General features: G+C 47.9%; 1 pseudogene; it reads right to left on the reverse strand.

Annotated features, from left to right (window-relative positions):
* Positions 1-407: 407 nt before the first annotated feature.
* Positions 408-22,017, reverse strand: LOC135533145 (nuclear distribution protein nudE-like 1-B; annotated as a pseudogene).
* Positions 22,018-22,542: the final 525 nt, after the last annotated feature.

The following is a 22,542-nucleotide window of genomic DNA, read 5'->3' on the forward strand; positions in this document are numbered from 1 at the left end:
TATATAGCTGTTATAGAGTGTAACTGATAAACTGATGGAGCCAAAATGGAGACACTCCAGAGCACAGAGGTCACCAACACATCATCCACATGAGCAAAGAACAGCTCCGGCAGAGGCATGTGCCTGTATGTTAAATACACACAAACACACCCAGCATCCAACCCCACCCACTCATAGGTGAGGTGAGGCCTTTTCAATCATTCAGTCAAGTGTCTCTCCTACACACACACACACACACACACACACACACACACACACACAGTAACGGTTCTTCAAGTGTTCTCTCCTCTCAGTGTTCTGCGGGGCGTACAGGAGTTGTACAGAGATTTGGTGGGGGGGGGGGGTTTGGGGTGAAGGATGAGGGTAACCTTGTTCTGCGGGGAGCTTGTACAGAGGTGGGGGCCATGCTAAACGGTGAGAGGCAGCATGCCAGGAGGGGAGACAGTCCGGGCGACGCCAGGGCACTCAGGGTGCTGGGGTCCAGTCCATTCACAGCCCTGTGGGGGACAACACCAGACAGAGAGAAAGCAAGAAGACAGAAGTTAGTTCATCCACAATATCAAATAGAAAGCGGTTTGTCTCTACATCCTCTGGTTACACCAACTCTGATTCAAAATGGGACAGAGTTCATTCAGCCAGTCACTTCTTCTACGCTCTCGGAGTGAGTCACACCAACACCGCAGACAGGAAGTCAAGCAGAGAGATAGATGGACCAGTCGGAATAGTCCTGCGAGAGAGACAGGACCACTCACGTCTTGTCGTAGTAGGTGGTGTGGAGTGAGTGGGAGAACTTGGTGGCGTTGCTGTTGATGAGGTTTCCGTTCCCAGTGATCATGTTGGTGGACGACGTGGAGTAGGTTTTCCTCACCGCCTGGTCCTTGGCAAAGTTCCTACATGCAGCTAGCTTGGACTCCAGCGCCTAAGGACAGACACGGCCGACATTAAGACTAATCACAAGCTGTGGATTCTGTTGTAACCTTTAACCTTTAATTCAGGTCACAGACACCATTCCAATATACTCTGCTGTCGAGAGGAGAGGAGACGGAAGCCAAACTGTTGGGTTCATTCATTCCATAATGTTTTGTCGTCAACATTAGCTTCAGAGGATGGATACATGGAAATGGAAAACAGCTACAAGAAACAAGTCTGATATTTACCCCCACTTTTCTCAGAAGGTCCCCAACGATATTAAGAGCAGAGATTCTTGCTGATGGGGTCAGAGGTGAGCCGCCAGGCCCACAGCCATTTGTTAACACTGTAGAGGAGAGGGAGGAAGAGAGAGGGGGAGAGAGGAAGAGGGAGAGGAAGAGGAAGAGGGAGAGGAAGAGGAAGAGGGAGAGGGAGACAGTGTTTATCACATGACAGATATCTAGAAACTGTTTCACATTGGAGGTACAGCTCCAAAAAGTGAAGGAACTAAATAACAGACCTGGGTTCAAATAGTATTTATATACTTTCAGAACACTGAGCATTTCATTGAGACTGCCTGGAGGGACTGTTGAGACTCTCCCATGGATTCCATTAGACCCAGCAAGCTCAATAAAGCACAGTAAAGTATGACAGAAATGGAACACCATTTCTACCCAGGTCTGTTGGAAGACACGGCTGTTGACCTACCTGATGATTTCGGGGTGATGAACGGGTGTTCCATGCCCTTCCCTACAGGGGTGACCGGCAGGGACAGGGAGGCCTGGACAGCAGAGTCCATCTTGTCCACGTCCAAGGTAGGAGAGCTGGGGGCTGACATCCTGTCTGCAGTCCTCTCCCTCACCACCATCTCCTGTCTCAGGTCTGGGGGGGGGGCAGGTAGACAGACATGAGAGAAGCACCAATACAGACATGATTACAGCCATGACATTCTGTCTGCAGTCCTCTCCCTCACCACCATCTCCTGTCTCAGGTCTGGGTGGGGGGGGCAGGTAGACAGACATGAGAGAAGCACCAATACAGACATGATTACAGCCATGACATTCTGTCTGCAGTCCTCTCCCTCACCACCATCTCCTGTCTCAGGTCTGGGTGGGGGGGGCAGGTAGACAGACATGAGAGAAGCACCAATACAGACATGATTACAGCCATGACATTCTGTCTGTAGTCTTCTCCCTCACCACCAGCTCCTGTCTCAGGTCTGAGGGATCAGTCACACCAATGCAGACATGATTCTACCAAATGGATAGAGCAGTGTTTCATAACCCTCTCCTCAAGTACCAGCCAGACAACTACTTCATATACTCCAGTACCATCACTACATCTGATTACACTGGTCTACTATCATCAAGCACATGATTAGTTGGGGGGACAGGGGGTTAGGGGAGACAGGGGGAGTCGGGGGGGACAGGGGAGTCGGGGGGAGACAGGGGAGTCGGGGGGGGAGACAGGGGAGTCGGGGGGAGACGGGATTAGGGGGAGACAGGGGATTAGGGGGAGACAGGGGATTAGGGGGAGACAGGGGATTAGGGGGAGACAGGGGGTTAGGGGGAGACAGGGGGTTAGGGGGGAGACAGGGGGTTAGGGGAGACAGGGGGTTAGGGGAGACAGGGGGTTAGGGGAGACAGGGGGTTAGGGGGACATCTCTGTCCAAACCACTGTACTGAGACCAGTAGAGATTCCTTCTCACCCCCTGACTTAATACAACAGTATTAGACATAACAGAAAGGGGAGGTCTGAGACAGAGGGAGGGGTTTCATGTCTTCATACCTCTGGCTTCATCCTTTAGTCGCTGTACTGAGACCAGTAGGGACTCCTTCTCACCCCCTGACTTAATACAGCAGTATTAGACATAACAGAAAGGGGAGGTCTGAGACAGAGGGAGGGGTTTCATGTCTTCATACCTCTGGCTTCATCCTTTAGTCGCTGTACTGAGACCAGTAGGGACTCCTTCTCATCCAGCTCACTCTCCAGGAAGGCATTCCTCTCTATGGCCTGGTTCAGACGACCCTCAAAGTCCTCCAGAGATACGATGGTCGCCCTGAGGAAGGGAGGGAAGGAGGAGAGGAGTTGGGATGGACAAAGGTTCGTAGCAGAAGCAGGTGAAAAATGTACCGTATCTGTGTGGGTTGGATAACTGGGTTAACACGGAGTGGAGTAACACTCAACACAAGCATTTCACTACGCCCACAATGACATGTACCGTATTGCATTGTCGGAACTAGAAGCACAAGCATTTCGCTACACTCGCATTAACATCTGCTAACCATGTGTATGTGACAAATAAAATTTGATTTGATTTGACATCTGCTAAACATGTGTATGTGACCAATATGTTTGATACTGAGGCTCATCTACCAGCCAGCCTCCACTTAGCCGACAGCCGAGGACTGAACTCAAGTAAAACATTTGAACGGCCGTGTTAGTAACGTTAGTTTAGTTGTACTGTGGTATATAGTGACCTCTTGGCTCTCTCCAGGTCGTCGTTGGCCTGCTCCAGTTCTCTGACATATTTATGAAGCTGTTCCTTGATTCCTCTGGTCTGTCCCAGGTCATCCTCTAACATGGAGACCTGCTTATAGCTCTGAGAATACTGCTGCTCCAGCTTCTCCTACAGGGAGAGAGAGAGAACAACATTCAGACCACATATAAACCTGCTTATAGCTCTGAGAATACTGCTGCTCCAGCTTCTCCTACAGGGAGAGAGAGAGAGAACAACATTCAGACCACATATAAACCTGCTTATAGCTCTGAGAATACTGCTGCTCCAACATCTCCTACAGGGAGAGAGAGAGAACAACATTCAGACCACATATAAACCTGCTTATAGCTCTGAGAATACTGCTGCTCCAACGTCTCCTACAGGGAGAGAGAGAGAACAACATTCAGACCTGCTTATAGCTCTGAGAATACTGCTGCTCCAGCTTCTCCTACAGGGAGAGAGAGAGAACAACATTCAGACCTGCTTATAGCTCTGAGAATACTGCTGCTCCAACTTCTCCTACAGGGAGAGAGAGAGAACAACATTCAGACCACATATAAACCTGCTTATAGCTCTGAGAATACTGCTGCTCCAACATCTCCTACAGGGAGAGAGAGAGAACAACATTCAGACCACATATAAACCTGCTTATAGCTCTGAGAATACTGCTGCTCCAACTTCTCCTACAGGGAGAGAGAGAGAACAACATTCAGACCTGCTTATAGCTCTGAGAATACTGCTGCTCCAACGTCTCCTACAGGGAGAGAGAGAGAACAACATTCAGACCACATATAAACCTGCTTATAGCTCTGAGAATACTGCTGCTCCAACTTCTCCTACAGGGAGAGAGAGAGAGAACAACATTCAGACCACATATAAACCTGCTTATAGCTCTGAGAATACTGCTGCTCCAACTTCTCCTACAGAGAGAGAGAGAGAGAACAACATTCAGACCTGCTTATAGCTCTGAGATAGCACTAGTGATCTAACCAGTGCTATACCTGGCTAGCACTAGTGATCTAACCAGTGCTATACCTGGCTAGCACTAGTGATCTAACCAGTGCTATACCTGGCTAGCACTAGTGATCTAACCAGTGCTATACCTGGCTAGCACTAGTGATCTAACCAGTGCTATACCTGGCTAGAATTAGCAGTGTGGGTTAAACATCTCTCTAGTTGTCTATTTTCTCCTATTGATCCTGCTGCCATCCTATTACAGTACACTGCTGGACTGCCGGGGCCCAGAGCATGGAACTGCTGGACTGCCGGGGCCCAGTGCATAGAACTGCTGGACTGCCGGGGCCCAGTGCATAGAACTGCTGGACTGCCGGGGCCCAGAGCATGGAACTGCTGGACTGCCGGGGCCCAGAGCATGGAACTGCCGGACTGCCGGGGCCCAGAGCATGGAACTGCCGGACAGCCTGCCAACACATGCAGCTCTCTCTCTCTGGCAGGCAGCAGGGGCATCCAGAGGTGTGGCTTTACTCTGACATCCAGACGTAGTTGTTGATCCCTGTTTCAGTCCCTGGTGAATGGGTGACGTTAACTGATGTTCCGGGAACCGTAATCCAGTGTTTGCCGAGCCGAATCCTCAGGCACAGCGTTTGCCGAGCTGAATCCTCAGGCACAGCGTTTGCCGAGCCGAATCCTCAGGCACAGCGTTTGCCGAGCCGAAACCTCAGGCACAGCGTTTGCCGAGCCGAAACCTCAGGCACAGCGTTTGCCGAGCCGAAACCTCAGGCACAGCGTTTGCCGAGCCGAAACCTCAGGCACAGCGTTTGCCGAGCCGAAACCTCAGGCACAGCGTTTGCCGAGCCGAAACCTCAGGCACAGCGTTTGCCGAGCCGAAACCTCAGGCACAGCGTTTGCCGAGCCGAAACCTCAGGCACAGCGTTTGCCGAGCCGAAACCTCAGGCACAGCGTTTGCCGAGCCGAAACCTCAGGCACAGCGTTTGCCGAGCCGAAACCTCAGGCACAGCGTTTGCCGAGCCGAAACCTCAGGAACAGTGTTTGCCGAACGGAAACCTCAGGAACAGTGTTTGCCGAAAAGAATCCTCAGGAACAGTGTTTGCCGAAAAGAATCCTCAGGAACAGTGTTTGCCGAAAAGAATCCTCAACCATTCCACATATTTGTTAAATTCCAACACCAAGAGGTACATTTACCTTGCGGTTATCCAGCTCGCACTTCAGTGTTTGGTTCTAACCCCTCTGTCTGTGTGTGTCTGTGTGTGTGTGTGTGTGTCTCCGCTCCTACGTATGTTACCTTGAGGTTGTCCAACTCGCTCTTCAGTCTTTGGTTCTCTGTGTGCAGGTCTCTGAGGCGGTGTTCAGCCTGTCCTAGCTGGGCCTCTAACTCTGCCTCCAGCTCTCGGCTCCCTTCCTGGAACTCCAGCAGCTCCTCCTGGGCCTCGTGGTAACTGAGGAAGACACGGGAGAGAACGAACTGTTACACACAGTCACACTACCACACGGTCTCTCCTGAAACTCCAGCAGCTTCTGCTTGGCCTCATGGTAGCTGGAGGACACACGGAGGGACTGTTGTTTAATGATCAGTTGTGGTAGTAATGAGTGGTAGTCACATCCCCTGGACAGTCAGAACTAGAACTATCCTGTGTGGTCAGTGGAACACATCTGGTCTCATAACTCATAATATCCTGTCTCCAGACCCCTTGACCCCTCACCCCTCTCAGAACACACGGAACAGCAGCAGGCCTATAGGAGCCATCTGTATCCTCTAATGACAAACCCCTGTCTGTGTCACAAAGCTCTATCAGACCTGCTGAGGTACTGTCTCTGTCATTAAGCTCTGTCTCTGTCATTAAGCTCTGTCATTAAGCTCTGTCTCTGTCATTAAGCTCTATCAGACCTGAGGTACTGTCTCTGTCATTAAGCTCTATCAGACATGAGGTACTGTCTCTGTCATTAAGCTCTATCAGACCTGAGGTACTGTCTCTGTCATTAAGCTCTATCAGACATGAGGTACTGTCTCTGTCATTAAGCTCTATCAGACATGAGGTACTGTCTCTGTCATTAAGCTCTATCAGACATGAGGTACTGTCTCTGTCATTAAGCTCTATCAGACCTGAGGTACTGTCTCTGTCATTAAGCTCTATCAGACATGAGGTACTGTCTCTGTCATTAAGCTCTGTCTCTGTCATTAAGCTCTATCAGACCTGAGGTACTGTCTCTGTCATTAAGCTCTATCAGACCTGAGGTACTGTCTCTGTCATTAAGCTCTATCAGACATGAGGTACTGTCTCTGTCATTAAGCTCTATCAGACCTGAGGTACTGTCTCTGTCATTAAGCTCTATCAGACATGAGGTACTGTCTCTGTCATTAAGCTCTATCAGACATGAGGTACTGTCTCTGTCATTAAGCTCTATCAGACATGAGGTACTGTCTCTGTCATTAAGCTCTATCAGACCTGAGGTACTGTCTCTGTCATTAAGCTCTATCAGACCTGCTGAGGTACTGTCTCTGTCATTAAGCTCTGTCTCTGTCATTAAGCTCTGTCTCTGTCATTAAGCTCTATCAGACCTGAGGTACTGTCTCTGTCATTAAGCTCTATCAGACCTGAGGTACTGTCTCTGTCATTAAGCTCTATCAGACCTGAGGTACTGTCTCTGTCATTAAGCTCTATCAGACATGAGGTACTGTCTCTGTCATTAAGCTCTGTCTCTGTCATTAAGCTCTGTCTCTGTCATTAAGCTCTATCAGACCTGAGGTACTGTCTCTGTCATTAAGCTCTATCAGACATGAGGTACTGTCTCTGTCATTAAGCTCTGTCTCTGTCATTAAGCTCTGTCTCTGTCATTAAGCTCTATCAGACCTGAGGTACTGTCTCTGTCATTAAGCTCTATCAGACATGAGGTACTGTCTCTGTCATTAAGCTCTGTCTCTGTCATTAAGCTCTGTCTCTGTCATTAAGCTCTATCAGACCTGAGGTACTGTCTCTGTCATTAAGCTCTATCAGACCTGAGGTACTGTCTCTGTCATTAAGCTCTATCAGACATGAGGTACTGTCTCTGTCATTAAGCTCTGTCTCTGTCATTAAGCTCTATCAGACCTGCTGAGGTACTGTCTCTGTCATTAAGCTCTGTCTCTGTCATTAAGCTCTATCAGACCTGCTGAGGTACTGTCTCTGTCATTAAGCTCTATCAGACATGAGGTACTGTCTCTGTCATTAAGCTCTGTCTCTGTCATTAAGCTCTATCAGACCTGCTGAGGTACTGTCTCTGTCATTAAGCTCTATCAGACATGAGGTACTGTCTCTGTCATTAAGCTCTGTCTCTGTCATTAAGCTCTATCAGACCTGAGGTAATGTCTCTGTCATTAAGCTCTATCAGACATGAGGTACTGTCTCTGTCATTAAGCTCTGTCTCTGTCATTAAGCTCTATCAGACCTGAGGTACTGTCTCTGTCATTAAGCTCTATCAGACCTGAGGTACTGTCTCTGTCATTAAGCTCTATCAGACCTGCTGAGGTACTGTCTCTGTCATTAAGCTCTGTCTCTGTCATTAAGCTCTATCAGACATGAGGTACTGTCTCTGTCATTAAGCTCTATCAGACATGAGGTACTGTCTCTGTCATTAAGCTCTATCAGACCTGCTGAGGTACTGTCTCTGTCATTAAGCTCTGTCTCTGTCATTAAGCTCTATCAGACCTGAGGTACTGTCTCTGTCATTAAGCTCTATCAGACCTGCTGAGGTACTGTCTCTGTCATTAAGCTCTGTCTCTGTCATTAAGCTCTATCAGACATGAGGTACTGTCTCTGTCATTAAGCTCTATCAGACATGAGGTACTGTCTCTGTCATTAAGCTCTATCAGACCTGCTGAGGTACTGTCTCTGTCATTAAGCTCTGTCTCTGTCATTAAGCTCTATCAGACCTGAGGTACTGTCTCTGTCATTAAGCTCTATCAGACCTGCTGAGGTACTGTCTCTGTCATTAAGCTCTGTCTCTGTCATTAAGCTCTATCAGACCTGAGGTAGTGTCTCTGTCATTAAGCTCTGTCTCTGTCATTAAGCTCTATCAGACCTGAGGTACTGTCTCTGTCATTAAGCTCTATCAGACCTCAGTCCAGTCTGTATTCAGTCTATATTCAGACTCCCTGGACTGTGTTCAGACTTGCTGACCCACACAGTATGTGCTAGATACAACCTAGTAATACCGTCCAGTAATATCTACAGATGGACCTAGCTGAAAGGTCTGGACTCCTGGATTGTAGCATAGCACTTTCTCTTGTCCCATGTGGCTGTATATCAGTCTATCTTCTATCTGTCCACAGACATAAAACACCTAGACCTTACTATCTGTCTGGTCATAGATGTAATGCAACTAGAATGGTCCTGCATGGCTCCTGACTCATCTGTCATGACAAAGGCCAACGCCATGCTAGAGCTGAATGAATGCAGACTTTCCATGCCATTCATTCAGTCAGGTGGCTCCACTGAATTGAATTAGAATGGTTGGTTAAAGTGTGAGAACCTCTTTATGTAATACATGTATCACTAGCCACTTTAAACAATGCTACCTTATATAATGTTACTTACCCTACATTATTCATCTCATATGTATACGTATATACTGTACTCTATATCATCTACTGCATCCTTATGTAATACATGTATCACTAGCCACTTTAACTATGCCACTTTGTTTACATTCTCATCTCATATGTATATACTGTACTCGATACCATCTACTGTACCTTGCCTATGCCGCTCTGTACCATCACTCATTCATATATCTTTATGTACATATTCTTTATCCCCTTACACTTGTGTGTATAAGACAGTAGTTTTGGAATTGTTAGTTAGATTAATTGTTGGTTATTACTGCATTGTCGGAAACTAGAAGCACAAGCATTTCACTACACTCGCATTAACATCTGCTAACCATGTGTATGTGACAAATAAAATTTGATTTGATTAGGACATGGTATACTAACCTGGTAGCCAGGTATGTTAGCCTGGACCACCATCTGTTTGTGATGTAAAATAATTCCATCTAGCAGACACTTTGTTTCACCTTTATTTAACAAGGCAAGTCAGTTCAGAACAAATTATTATTTACAATGACGGCCTAGGAACAGTGGGTTAACTGCCTGTTCAGGGGCAGAACGACAGATTTGTACCTTGTCAGCTCAGGGGTTTGAACTTGCAACCTTCCGGTTACTAGTCCAACACTAACCACTAGGCTACCCTGCCTCCCCACTTACAGTCATGTGTGCATATATTGTACATATGGGTGGTCCCAGGAATCAAACCCACTACCGTGGCATTACAAGTGCCATGCTCTACCAACTGAGCTACAAAGGACCACTGTTTGGCATGACAAGGAGTTGAGATGATCGCACAAACAGATCTGGGACCAGGCTACAGATACATAGTTCCACTGACCAGGGATGACTCTTGAACAGAAAAGGTCTGAGTGACACAGACACACACACACACACACACACACATTAACAGGGTTCGACAGCTCTGGGGTCAGTTAACCGGCAGCCACTGCTCCATCCTTGGCCTCACTGGGTTTCCCTGCTCATTCCACACACAGTTATCGTACCAGAAGCACACACAGTTACCGCACACAGTTACCGCACACAGTTACCGCACCAAAAACACACAGTTATCGTACCAGAAGCACACACAGTTACCCCACCAAAAACACACACAGTTATCGTACCAGAACCACACATGGCCAGTTTGGCCACAGAGCAGCCCTGTTCAACTATGTCTCTGACTGGAATGACTTCGTTTACCTTCCCTCTGATAACATCCCTGTTTTCAGACAATATGACCAAAATACCACGGTGTACAAACAAGTATTTATATTTATTATGGATCCCCATTACTTCCTGCCAAGGCAGCAGCCACTCTTCCTGGGGTTTATTATGGATCCCTATTAGTTCCTGCCAAGACAGCAGCTACTCTTCCTAAGGTTTATTATGGATCCCCATTAGTTCCTGCCAAGGCAGCAGCTACTTCCTGGTGTTTATTATGGATCCCCATTAGTTCCTGCCAAGGCAGCAGCTACTTCCTGGTGTTTATTATGGATCCCCATTACTTCCTGCCAAGGCAGCAGCTATTCTTCCTGGGGTTTATTATGGATCCCCATTAGTTCCTGCCAAGGCAGCAGCTACTTCCTGGTGTTTATTATGGATCCCCATTACTTCCTGCCAAGGCAGCAGCTACTCTTCCTGGGGTTTATTATGGATCCCCATTACTTCCTGCCAAGGCAGCAGCTACTCTTCCTGGGGTCCAGCAACATAAAGGCAGTTATATACAATAAGACGTCACATTACAATACAGACTAAGACAACACATTAAGTGTGTTCACTCAGTTCACTACTCGACAACTCAAAATCCATGTGTACATGTGTGTGCATAGCGTGCATGTTGTGTGTGTTAAATAGGCGTAAATTAGAATATAAAATTATTTGTGCGTGTGTGTTATTGTGCGTGTGTGTTATTGTGCGTGTGTGTTATTGTGTGCGTGTGTGTTATTGTGTGTCTGTGTGTTATTGTGTGTCTGTGTGTTATTGTGTGTCTGTGTGTTATTGTGTGTTATTGTGTGTGTGTGTTATTGTGCGTTTGTGTTATTGTGCGTTTGTGTGTGTCTGTGTCTGTAGCGTAGCGGTGCCATCTGGAACGTCCTCATGAACACACACTAGGCCAATACTCTAGAATGTGTTGTGTCAACACTGACAGGGTCAGGCTCTACAGAGCCTGGGAAAACAACCACTTGAACATGTGCAGGACTGTAGGACTATATCATGTTGATCTAGTAACAGAGTTAATACTGTAGACCTATATCATGTTGATCTAGTAACAGACTCAATACTGTAGACTTGTATCATGTTGATCTATATCAGAGTTAATACTGTAGGACTATATCATGTTGCTCTAGTAACAGAGTCAATACTGTAGACCTGTATCATGTTGATCTATATCATGTTGATCTAGTAACAGAGTTAATACTGTAGACCTATATCATGTTGATCTGGTAACATAGTTAATACTGTAGGACTAGATCATGTTGATCTAGTAACATAGTTAATACTGTAGACCTATATCATGTTGATCTATATCAGAGTTAATACTGTAGACCTGTATCATGTTGATCTAGTAACAGAGTCAATACTGTAGGACTATATCATGTTGATCTAGTAACAGAGTTAATACTGTAGACCTATATCATGCTGAATAACAGAGTTTGAGAAATTTGGTAGTGTGTCTTGCCATTATGTAACAGAGGATCTAAACGTGTTTGATGCAAAGCTGAGGGATTGCAGTCAGTACAAAGCTGTTTTAGTAGTGTGTGAGTGTGTGTGCGTTCACTCCACTGATCTTAGCGGTCTCATCTATGACATAATATATTACTCTAGTGTGTTCAATCCCTATAGAAGGAAGGGTAGTAGTCTCTAAGTCTGACTGTCACAAAAAGAAAGGTTAATTCTTCTAGAACACCCGCTGGATATAGGCTGTGTGTGTTCTAGAACACCCCGCTGGATATAGGCTGTGTGTGTTCTACAACACCCCGCTGGATATAGGCTGCGTGTGTTCTAGAACACCCCGCTGGATATAGGCTGTGTGTGTTCTAGAACACCCCGCTGGATATAGGCTGTGTGTGTTCTAGAACACCCCGCTGGATATAGGCTGCGTGTGTTCTAGTACACCCCGCTGGATATAGGCTGCGTGTGTTCTAGTACACCCCGCTGGATATAGGCTGCGTGTGTTCTAGAACACCCCACTGGATATAGGCTGTGTGTGTTCTAGAACACCCCGCTGAATATAGGAGATCTGTAAAAGTGACACCAGTCATATTCAATAGAAACCAAAAGGAAGAAGAGGGACTGAAACAGGGAGGTCGGCTACTACCTGAACCAGTACAATAAGAAATGCTAATGTTCCTTGCAAAATGTTCTCCATTACAACACGTTTTGCTACGGTGTGCACAAATGATGACTACCCATCACTAAGAACAACTCGACCTAAACTAACTCGGCCTAATCTAGGCCAATGAATCCATTGCTTCCTGTTTCGATGGTAACGTTAACAAAGGCCTATAGAGGAACAGGTCATGTGTCAGATGATCACATGACTGTTATGACATAACCTTGTTGTTCATCTTCCAGCGTTATGAGCAAACATAAAAGCCGTGTTTTATGTAACAGAGCCGAGAGCAAAGCCATGTGCTGTTCTGGTCATGTATAATTATATTACTGAGAAGACTAGCTTGAGTTTCAATTTGGAACATGTATGTAGAAGAGAGTAGTTCAACCGATACAATGACAAACTGCTGAGTCTAATCCTCTGAAACTCAATGTTTAACCGTGTAGAAATCAATCAATGATTTTGTTAAATGAGCTATGAGTAGCCAAGATCAGTTGACATGAACATACCTGTTCTTATACTTGAGGGATAAGGCCTTCCAGTAGTCAATCTCCTGGTCTTTTGAAGTGAATGTTGGTATCATGTCTGTGTCCATGGTAGAACAACCTGAAGAGGAGAACAACATGATCACCTGAAGTTAGTTAGAGACAGACGTATCCTGAATGTAGGTCGAAACATTTGAATGGAAGAAAACCAAACATTGGGTTTATTCTTACCCAAGAAAAGTAGCAGACTAATTCATTGCAATTTTTTTAAGTACTTAAATTTATGCTCAGGCTGTCTGTCACGGAGTCAGGCGGCCTGGCTGTCTGTCACGGAGTCAGGCGGCCTGTCTGTCTGGAGGCCTGGCTGTCTATCTGGAGGCCTGGCTGTCTGTCTGGAGGCCTGGCTGTCTGTCTGGAGGCCTGGCTGTCTGTCTGGAGGCCTGGCTGTCTGTCTGGAGGCCTGGCTGTCTGTCTGGAGGCCTGGCTGTCTGTCTGGAGGCCTGGCTGTCTGTCTGGAGGCCTGGCTGTCTGTCTGGAGGCCTGGCTGTCTGTCAGGAGGCCTGGCTGTCTGTCAGGAGGCCTGGCTGTCATCACAATTATTCAAGACCCACTGACTTCAATTCAGCCACCATCCACCATCCATCCCAGCAGCAACACCTGGGTGACAACCAGCCATTTGGTAGACCAACTCCTCAGTGAGGAGATGTAGGATGCCCCCAGCAGGCCCCACTTCATACAGACCAGGGCCTCCTCATTAAAACATCTAACCCTGTGTGTTTTACATGGGCCACAGCGGACAGGACATGTTCTCAAAAAGCTTCATTCACTTCTATTCACGGCCATTGTGTGTGCTGAATGCCAATCATAAACACATGGAACAGAAGTAGTGTGGAAACCCTGAGCAGCAGTGTTATGAATGAAGCTGTGGTTGGGCCAAAGACACCTCAGAGGGAGGATGTCTGCCCTGTGATTAACCCCCAAGAGTCTGTTTGGTCCAGTGTGTGTGTGTGTGTGCTGAGTGAGGTTGAACAGCAGGGAGTCCCCAGCCCTCCAGAATAGGCAAGACTACTAGTGATCATCTCTGGTTTAGAGGGATCTCCAGCATGCACGGGTCAGTCGCTTCAACCCGTCCCAACACCAGCACTAAAGTTACACTGTGCAGAAATCGCTCCTCCACTTCCTGGTTGCTAAAGTTCTAATAGTTGGCCTAATTTCAGTTTATGTGACAAAACAAGCAGTCATTGTGTAGAGAATCATTGTACTGTCTAAACCGCTGTGAGCAAAAATATCGTATATATACGGCTGTTTGAAGCTAGTGTACAAAACCGGAAGTAAAAGACGCATAAACGAAAATGCAGGACGGAAAGCATAGAAATAGCACAGATAGAACAGACGCACTGCTTCTTAGACTTGCTTTCAAAGGGAATGACAGATCTATAACTCACATTTCTATGTGAATTTGGTCAGATCGCCCCCCCAAAAAATGTTGTAGCTTTGTGACATATTGTAGCTTTAACACGACGGATGAGTCAGCACAGCGGTCAGCCACATCAACACCAACAGCAGGCCAGCCCTCTAACAGTCACCCCTAACACCAACAGCAGGCCAGCCCTCTAACAGTCACCCCTAACACCAACAGCAGGCCAGCCCTCTAACAGACACCCCTAACACCAACAGCAGGCCAGCCCTCTAACAGTCACCCCTAACACCAACAGCAGGCCAGCCCTCTAACAGTCACCCCTAACACCAACAGCAGGCCAGCCCTCTAACAGTCACCCCTAACACCAACAGCAGGCCAGCCCTCTAACAGTCACCCCTAACACCAACAGCAGGCCAGCCCTCTAACAGTCACCTCTAACACCAACAGCAGGCCAGCCCTCTAACAGTCACCCCTAACACCAACAGCAGGCCAGCCCTCTAACAGTCACCTCTAACACCAACAGCAGGCCAGCCCTCTAACAGTCACCCCTAACACCAACAGCAGGCCAGCCCTCTAACAGTCACCCCTAACACCAACAGCAGGCCAGCCCTCTAACAGTCACCCCTAACACCAACAGCAGGCCAGCCCTCTAACAGTCACCCCTAACACCAACAGCAGGCCAGCCCTCTAACAGACACCCCTAACACCAACAGCAGGCCAGCCCTCTAACAGTCACCCCTAACACCAACAGCAGGCCAGCCCTCTAACAGACACCCCTAACACCAACAGCAGGCCAGCCCTCTAACAGACACCCCTAACACCAACAGCAGGCCAGCCCTCTAACAGTCACCCCTAACACCAACAGCAGGCCAGCCCTCTAACAGTCACCCCTAACACCAACAGCAGGCCAGCCCTCTAACAGTCACCTCTAACACCAACAGCAGGCCAGCCCTCTAACAGTCACCCCTAACACCAACAGCAGGCCAGCCCTCTAACAGTCACCTCTAACACCAACAGCAGGCCAGCCCTCTAACAGTCACCCCTAACACCAACAGCAGGCCAGCCCTCTAACAGTCACCCCTAACACCAACAGCAGGCCAGCCCTCTAACAGTCACCCCCAACACCAACAGCAGGCCAGCCCTCTAACAGACACCCCTAACACCAACAGCAGGCCAGCCCTCTAACAGACACCCCTAACACCAACAGCAGGCCAGCCCTCTAACAGTCACCCCTAACACCAACAGCAGGCCAGCCCTCTAACAGTCACCCCTAACACCAACAGCAGGCCAGCCCTCTAACAGTCACCCCTAACACCAACAGCAGGCCAGCCCTCTAACAGACACCCCTAACACCAACAGCAGGCCAGCCCTCTAACAGTCACCCCTAACACCAACAGCAGGCCAGCCCTCTAACAGTCACCCCTAACACCAACAGCAGGCCAGCCCTCTAACAGTCACCCCTAACACCAACAGCAGGCCAGCCCTCGAACAGTCACCCCTAACACCAACAGCAGGCCAGCCCTCTAACAGTCACCCCTAACACCAACAGCAGGCCAGCCCTCTAACAGTCACCCCTAACACCAACAGCAGGCCAGCCCTCTAACAGTCACCCCAACACCAACAGCAGGCCAGCCCTCTAACAGTCACCCCAACACCAACAGCAGGCCAGCCCTCTAACAGACGGATGGGTCAGCGGTCTGGTCAGCCACACCAACACCAACAGCAGGCCAGCCCTCTAACAGACGGATGGGTCAGTGGTCTGGTCAGCCACCCCAACACCAACAGCAGGCCAGCCCTCTAACAGACGGATGGGTCAGCGGTCTGGTCAGCCACCCCAACACCAACAGCAGGCCAGCCCTCTAACAGAAGGATGGGTCAGCGGTCTGGTCAGCCACCCCAACACCAACAGCAGGCCAGCCCTCTAACAGAAGGATGGGTCAGCGGTCTGGTCAGCCACCCCAACACCAACAGCAGGCCAGCCCTCTAACAGAAGGATGGGTCAGCGGTCTGGTCAGCCACCCCAACACCAACAGCAGGCCAGCCCTCTAACAGAAGGATGGGTCAGCGGTCTGGTCAGCCACCCCAACACCAACAGCAGGCCAGCCCTCTAACAGACGGATGGGTCAGCGGTCTGGTCAGCCACACCAACACCAGCACCGTCCTCTATACTGCACTCCGCTAAACAGAATGTCAAATGGCTTTTAATTCAGTTAACAAGGGAGAGTCATCTGTCAGTTAGACAGGTCCCAGGGGTCATGGGGTCAAAAGGAGAATAGCTGTTCTCTCTCACATTACTCTAGGTGTATGTATGGTATGGTATGCAGAGCATGTGTGTGTGTTATGCAGCTCAGGAAACTGTGTCGTTACACCACTACTACTGGGACTCACTCAGGAAACTGTCGTTACACCACTACTACTACTGGGACTCACTCAGGAAACTGTCGTTATACCACTACTACTACTGGGACTCACTCAGGAAACTGTGTCGTTACACCACTACTACTACTGGGACTCACTCAGGAAACTGTCGTTACACCACTACTACTGGGACTCACTCAGGAAACCGTCGTTACACCACTACTACTGGGACTCACTCAGGAAACCGTCGTTACACCACTACTACTGGGACTCACTCAGGAAACCGTCGTTACACCACTACTACTGGGACTCACTCAGGAAACTGTCGTTACACCACTACTACTGGGACTCACTCAGGAAACTGTGTCGTTACACCACTACTACTGGGACTCACTCAGGAAACTGTGTCGTTACACCACTACTACTGGGACTCACTCAGGAAACTGTCGTTACACCACTACTACTGAGACTCACTCAGGAAACCGTGTCGTTACACCACTACTACTGGGACTCACTCAGGAAACTGTCGTTACACCACTACTACTGGGACTCACTCAGGAAATGTCGTTACACCACTACTACTGGGACTCACTCAGGAAACTGTCGTTACACCACTACTACTGGGACTCACTCAGGAAACTGTGTCGTTACACCACTACTACTGGGACTCACTCAGGAAACTGTGTCGTTACACCACTACTACTGGGACTCACTCAGGAAACTGTGTCGTTACACCACTACTACTGGGACTCACTCAGGAAACTGTCGTTACACCACTACTACTGGGACTCACTCAGGAAACTGTCGTTATACCACTACTACTGGGACTCACTCAGGAAACTGTCTTGTTACACCACTACTACTGGGACTCACTCAGGAAACCGTGTCGTTACACCACTACTACTGGGACTCACTCAGGAAACCGTGTCGTTACACCACTACTACTGGGACTCACTCAGGAAACCGTGTCGTTACACCACTACTACTGGGACTCACTCAGGAAACTGTGTCGTTACACCACTACTACTGGGACGCACTCAGGAAATTTCATTACACCACTACTACTGGGACTCACTCAGGAAACCGTGTCGTTACACCACTACTACTGGGACTCACTCAGGAAACTGTCGTTACACTACTACTACTGGGACTCACTCAGGAAACTGTGTCGTTACACCACTACTACTGGGACTCACTCAGGAAATGTCGTTACACCACTACTACTGGGACTCACTCAGGAAACTGTCGTTACACCACTACTACTACTGGGACTCACTCAGGAAACTGTGTCGTTACACCACTACTACTGGGACTCACTCAGGAAACCGTGTCGTTACACCACTACTACTACTGGGACTCACTCAGGAAACCGTGTCGTTACACCACTACTACTACTGGGACTCACTCAGGAAACTGTGTCGTTACACCACTACTACTACTGGGACTCACTCAGGAAACTGTCGTTACACCACTACTACTGGGACTCACTCAGGAAACTGTCGTTACACCACTACTACTACTGGGACTCACTCAGGAAACCGTGTCGTTACACCACTACTACTACTGGGACTCACTCAGGAAACCGTGTCGTTACACCACTACTACTGGGACTCACTCAGGAAACCGTGTCGTTACACCACTACTACTGGGACTCACTCAGGAAACCGTGTCGTTACACCACTACTACTGGGACTCACTCAGGAAACCGTGTCGTTACACCACTACTACTGGGACTCACTCAGGAAACCGTGTCGTTACACCACTACTACTGGGACTCACTCAGGAAACTGTCGTTACACCACTACTACTGGGACTCACTCAGGAAACTGTCGTTACACCACTACTACTGGGACTCACTCAGGAAACTGTCGTTACACCACTACTACTACTGGGACTCACTCAGGAAACTGTCGTTACACCACTACTACTACTGGGACTCACTCAGGAAACCGTGTCGTTACACCACTACTACTACTGGGACTCACTCAGGAAACCGTGTCGTTACACCACTACTACTGGGACTCACTCAGGAAACCGTGTCGTTACACCACTACTACTGGGACTCACTCAGGAAACTGTCGTTACACCACTACTACTACTGGGACTCACTCAGGGAACTGTCGTTACACCACTACTACTGGGACTCACTCAGGAAACCGTGTCGTTACACCACTACTACTGGGACTCACTCAGGAAACTGTCGTTACACCACTACTACTGGGACTCACTCAGGAAACTGTCGTTACACCACTACTACTGGGACTCACTCAGGAAACTGTCGTTACACCACTACTACTACTGGGACTCACTCAGGAAACTGTCGTTACACCACTACTACTACTGGGACTCACTCAGGAAACCGTGTCGTTACACCACTACTACTACTGGGACTCACTCAGGAAACCGTGTCGTTACACCACTACTACTGGGACTCACTCAGGAAACCGTGTCGTTACACCACTACTACTGGGACTCACTCAGGAAACTGTCGTTACACCACTACTACTACTGGGACTCACTCAGGGAACTGTCGTTACACCACTACTACTGGGACTCACTCAGGAAACCGTGTCGTTACACCACTACTACTGGGACTCACTCAGGAAACTGTCGTTACACCACTACTACTGGGACTCACTCAGGAAACCGTGCCGTTACACCACTACTACTGGGACTCACTCAGGAAACTGTCGTTACACCACTACTACTGGGCCTCACTCAGGAAATCGTGTCGTTACACCACTACTACTGGGACTCACTCAGGAAACCGTGTCGTTACACCACTACTACTGGGACTCACTCAGGAAACCGTGTCGTTACACCACTACTACTGGGACTCACTCAGGAAACCGTGTCGTTACACCACTACTACTGGGACTCACTCAGGAAACCGTGTCGTTACACCACTACTACTAGGACTCACTCAGGAAACCGTGTCGTTACACCACTACTACTGGGACTCACTCAGGAAACTGTCGTTACACCACTACTACTGGGACTCACTCAGGAAACCGTGCCGTTACACCACTACTACTGGGACTCACTCAGGAAACTGTCGTTACACCACTACTACTGGGCCTCACTCAGGAAATCGTGTCGTTACACCACTACTACTGGGACTCACTCAGGAAACCGTGTCGTTACACCACTACTACTGGGACTCACTCAGGAAACCGTGTCGTTACACCACTACTACTAGGACTCACTCAGGAAACCGTGTCGTTACACCACTACTACTGGGACTCACTCAGGAAACTGTCGTTACACCACTACTACTGGGACTCACTCAGGAAACTGTCGTTACACCACTACTACTGGGACTCACTCAGGAAACTGAGGAGAATGTCAACACCAATGTGGAGACTGAAGCATGGTGATGCAATTTACTAGCACATAACTGGATTGTGTCCTGAAGACTGGTTTTGATACTGTCAACATAGCCTAGTCTAAGATACTAGCTGAACTAGGCTAATGATAGTATAGCTAACATGATGACCTTAGCTGAACTAGGCTAATGATAGTATAGCTAACATGTTGTTAGCTATACTTAGCTGAACTGGGCTAATGATAGATCATCATGTTAGCTATACGTAGCTAAACTGGGCTAATGATAGTATAGCCAACATGATGTAATGTTATTAGGCTACCACGTGAACAACACGTCCACTGAGGTGAAATCTCAGTCGGAGCTATGAGAGAGGAAGGTTTGAAAACACACGTCTCTCCATTCATCCCTTTATCACAGAGAAGCAAAAGACTGGAATGTGAGTCTCAGTAACAGACTAGCTGTTGTTTCCATGGTGATAAATAAGACAAATCTTTAGGTTACACTCAGCTGGCAGTAGTGTTTTGTGTTCATTTACAAACAACAAACCAGGATATGAAAGACAATACCAGGTTCACTCACTGACAGTGATTTTCAGCAGAGAAGACCCAGCTTCAGGAAAAGGGAAACAGATTCTTTTCTCTCCATTTTTGTACCCATTCCAGCGCAGGCATGTTGGGTGGCATCCTGGTGTGCAGAACACGTGGGCTCGTGTCCCAAATGGCAACCTACTCACTATTAAGTGCACTACTTTTGACCAGAGCAGTGAAGCATTGGTCAAAAGAAGCACACTATTTAGGGAATAGGGTACCATTTGGGCCACAGTATGTAGACTCTACTACCAAGCCAACAGCAGAGGGACCATCTGGTTATATTTACCCATGGTTTAGAACAGGGCAGGCTAACTAGCCAACAGAGGAAGGTAGTGGAGTCTGTGGTTTTCCTGTCCACTCTCCTCTTGGCTTCCTCTTTCCCTCTGATGTAGATGACGTCTCTCTGTCTGGCTGTTTACTCGGAGTGAGAGTGGCTGACGCACTACGCGGGCTCACATCAAATTCTCTGTGAGTTACGTTATTTCCAGGAAACTAAAAATCCTCCCACTTCCACCAGAGGTCTGGGACAGGCTGTGTATAGACAGTGTGTATAGTAGGCAGGCTGTGCAGCAGACCAGACATACTCCCTGTTGTGACATCCAGTCACAGAGTTACGGTGGTTGTGAGACCCTGGGGAATGCCTTATTTGGTAGAGATCTTAAACCGTTTTTATACTAGCTAAGTGCATGTGGCTACCGGCTGGCATCATTACATTGGTTTCCACAGCAGCAGCTTAAGACTCCACAGAACAAAGCAGTAGCTACAATTTAGGTGAAATTCTTACTCTATGTACAATTAAGACACATCCACCCCTATGATGATAAACAACATTTACATTCCCGGAATATTTGGTGGCAAGAAACATTCTAGGCTAAATGCCACATTATTACATTAGCTAAGATCAACTGTATGTAGTTTACAGGAGTCGGCTGACCATGTACGGTCAGTGAGGGACAAGGTGAGGCGGAAATAAATAGGACGTGGTATCCACAGGCAACGAGACCGGTAATCACTCAGTCCTGACGTGAATCCCCTCTAACTGGTTCCAGGGATGAGACCGGCTGGTAACGTTACCAGTAGCCGGCTTTTTTTGCTTGTCATACGAAACCACCACTAGACAACATGTCAACACTGTCTGATACGGACTGTTTCCACACAGTAAAACATGTGTAACTAGTATGCCAGAAAAGGAAACCATTAGCTCGTCAACATCAGTGTCGCTAAATCAAATACACAATTATTAGCTAGCAAGACTAACATGGCACCAAACGGCAAGTTCAACCACCTATTTTCAGCTGTCACTGGTTTGGTGAGCCGCTGGCTGCTCGTAGTTCAAAGCCTGCTCATGTCGAAAACACAGGTTAACCAGCTAGCTAGCTTTTGGTAAAGTAACCAATGTAAACATGTAAATCAATGTCCTAACCTGGGCATGTCCAATCCGTGTGTCTGGCTCCAGATTCAGTTACAGTCGCCACATCTTCTGACCCTGGACTGTCTTCATCGAAATGTCTGTCTCTGTTTAGAAAACGCCAACGCGACTCTCGGAAGTAACGTAGCTTCCGACGCGGTGGCACGTGATGAAATCATACGTACGTCAAATGTGACGCTCCAGGGTTGGACCTCTGATTTGCCTCGTCCTGACCACAAGGTGGCGCTATTATGCTGAGAAATTAGTAATGCAGTGAAGTCAGATGATGCGTAGGCAGTAGCCTCCATAGGAACCGCATAGGGCCTATCAAATCCTCATTCACAGGCAGCCTAGAAATGAATTTAATAGTCTAATAGTTGTAGCAATACTGCACTTCCCATAGTAGCCGGTTGCGAGTATTTCGTATTTGAGTGGATATAGCCAAAATGTTGTATTCAGTGGGCCAGTATTTATTTTATGTTTAGCTTATTGGCTATGCCCTTACAAAAAATGGTTGCACTTTTGAAACTGCAGTAAACGTGTATTTGACTCTAGTATTTTGGACACGGTAATTGCAGAATAACTGCAGTGAGTTATACTACACTGTAACTAACTGCAGTTGCACTGGAAGAATTACAGCAGTAGAA

This window comes from Oncorhynchus masou, unplaced genomic scaffold (assembly GCF_036934945.1).
Source record: "Oncorhynchus masou masou isolate Uvic2021 unplaced genomic scaffold, UVic_Omas_1.1 unplaced_scaffold_2245, whole genome shotgun sequence".
In the NCBI taxonomy this organism is placed as follows: Eukaryota; Metazoa; Chordata; class Actinopteri; order Salmoniformes; family Salmonidae; genus Oncorhynchus; species Oncorhynchus masou.